This window comes from Meriones unguiculatus, chromosome 5 (genome assembly GCF_030254825.1).
Source record: "Meriones unguiculatus strain TT.TT164.6M chromosome 5, Bangor_MerUng_6.1, whole genome shotgun sequence".
NCBI classification, from domain to species: Eukaryota; Metazoa; Chordata; class Mammalia; order Rodentia; family Muridae; genus Meriones; species Meriones unguiculatus.
In genome coordinates this window covers 1,179,423-1,181,033 of record NC_083353.1, presented here as the reverse complement: position 1 = coordinate 1,181,033, position 1,611 = coordinate 1,179,423, and the positions used below count along the sequence as shown (strand labels likewise).

The 1,611-nt window shown below is 45.4% G+C and overlaps 1 pseudogene; it reads left to right on the top strand.

Annotated features, from left to right (window-relative positions):
• The first annotated feature begins 509 nt into the window (after window positions 1-509).
• Window positions 510-1,187, top strand: LOC110551250 (translationally-controlled tumor protein-like; annotated as a pseudogene).
• Window positions 1,188-1,611: the final 424 nt, after the last annotated feature.

The window sequence follows — 1,611 nt, the reverse complement described above, 5'->3', positions numbered from 1 at the left end:
TCAAATTCATAGAGATCTGCCTGCCGTTGCCTCATGAGTGCTGGGGTTAAAGGTCTGTGCTGCCATGACCCGGCGTTCTCCTTTCTGTTCTGTCCAGGACCTTGTCCCATGGGACAAAGCCACCCACTCTTAGGGTCTGTCTGTCCACTTCAGTTAGCCTAATCTAGAAACTCCCTCACAGTCATGCCCGGAGATCTGTTTTCAAGGTGATCCTAAATTTGTCAGTTTTCCAAACAAGATTAATCACGTCGATCTGAGAAACACAAATCAAAACCACAATGAGTTACTATTACCAATCGTCCAAACAAACAAACAAACAAACAAACGCACAAACGAATGAGCAAACCAAAGCACTGTCAAGGAGGTGGCAACAAGGACCTGCCACTCAAATGCTGCGGGCCAGAATGTAGATTAGCACTACAATGATGGAACTCCCTCAAAAGACTAAAACTGCTTTTCCGCCTGCTCCCCTTCCCCGCCGAGCAGCACTGTCCCCAGCTGCCGGACCTCATCAGCCATGACGAGATGTTCTCCGACATCTACAAGATCCGGGAGATCGTGGATGGGGCTGTGCCTGGAGGTGGAGGGCAAGATGGTCAGCAGGACAGAGGGTAACATCGATGACTCGCTCATTGGTGGAAATGCTTCTGCCGAAGGCCCAGAGGGCGAAGGTACCGAAAGACAGTAGTCACCGGTGTTGATATTGGCATGAACCATCGCTTACAAGAAACCAGCTTCACAAAAGAGGCCTGCAAAAAGGACATCAAAGATTACATGAAGTCACTCAAGGGCGAGCTTGAAGAACAGAAACCAGAAAGAGTAAAGCCTTTTACGACTGGGGCTGCAGAGCAAATTAAGCACATCCTTGCTAACTTCAATAACTACCAGTTTTTTTATTGGTGAAAACATGAATCCAGATGGTATGGTTGCTCTCCTGGACTACCCTGAAGATGGTGTGACTCCATTCATGATTTTCTTTAAGGATGGTTTAGAGATGGAAAAATGTTAACAAATTGGACCTATCACCTGTCACCGTAACTGGCTGCTGCTCCATTCAACACCAGGATTTAGGACAAATGGGACTGATGTCATCTTGAGCTTTTATTTTGACCATGATTTATTTGGAGTGGAAGCATTGTTTTTGTAAGAAAAAACATGTCATGGGGGTTGTCTAAAAATAAAGTGCATTTAAATAAAACAAAACAAAACAAAACAAAAAACTAAACCCAGCCCTGTCACATGACCCAGCACCCCTGCTGTTGGCTGGCTATATCAATATGGCTGTCGTTCACTGACTATTCACAATAGTCAAGCCATCGAAGCAAACTATGTGTCTCTCAACTGGGAAGAGGGGAAGGGAAAGGTGCACAAATACAACAGAATACCCTTCAGCCATAGAAGGAAATCTGCAACAGCATGGCTAGAGCTAGAGATGATCATGTTAAGTGAAATAAGCCAGGCATAGAAAGCCAACAATGACCACCAGAGCGTGTAGGGCAGCTGGGAGGGAAGATGGGGAAGGATTGGTCAACCCACACTAAACCCACACTAAATCAAGTAAGCAAGAAACAAACAAACTATGGGGTGCGATTGCAGAATAGGGTGAAAATA